We start from the raw sequence: 469 nt of genomic DNA, 5'->3' as shown, positions 1-469 counted from the left end.
GATTGCTGTCGGTCAGCGGCTGCTGCTGCTGCTGCTGCTGTCGCCGTGGCCATTGTCGACATCCCCCGCCCCAAAATGGCGTAATGATGTGTGTGTATGTCTTCAGTGAAAACTGGCCGTTTTCACAACAGGCGCTCCTCAGGCCGTTTCGTCACAGCGTCTCTTCAGTGCAAACACGTACGCCTATGCCGAATCAAGGACAACTGGCACGCTTTGATGATTCTCTTTGTCGCGAATTTCATCTCATCTTAGCAATGAAATGTCAATTGAGATGTGAGCTTTCCATTTGTTTTGTGTGGTTTGTCTGCAATCGGATGTATGTACATATTAATTTATTATTTTTATAATAATAATGACAATAATATGACCAATGTGACCTGACAGGTTGCCCCAAAGTGTCACACTAGTCTTACAAAAAAAGAAAAGAACAATAAAATTACCAATCATTCATCTCATTCAAATAGGCTTG

This window comes from Arctopsyche grandis, chromosome 4, assembly GCF_051622035.1.
Source record: "Arctopsyche grandis isolate Sample6627 chromosome 4, ASM5162203v2, whole genome shotgun sequence".
Taxonomy (NCBI): domain Eukaryota; kingdom Metazoa; phylum Arthropoda; class Insecta; order Trichoptera; family Hydropsychidae; genus Arctopsyche; species Arctopsyche grandis.
This window is presented reverse-complemented; position numbering follows the sequence as displayed.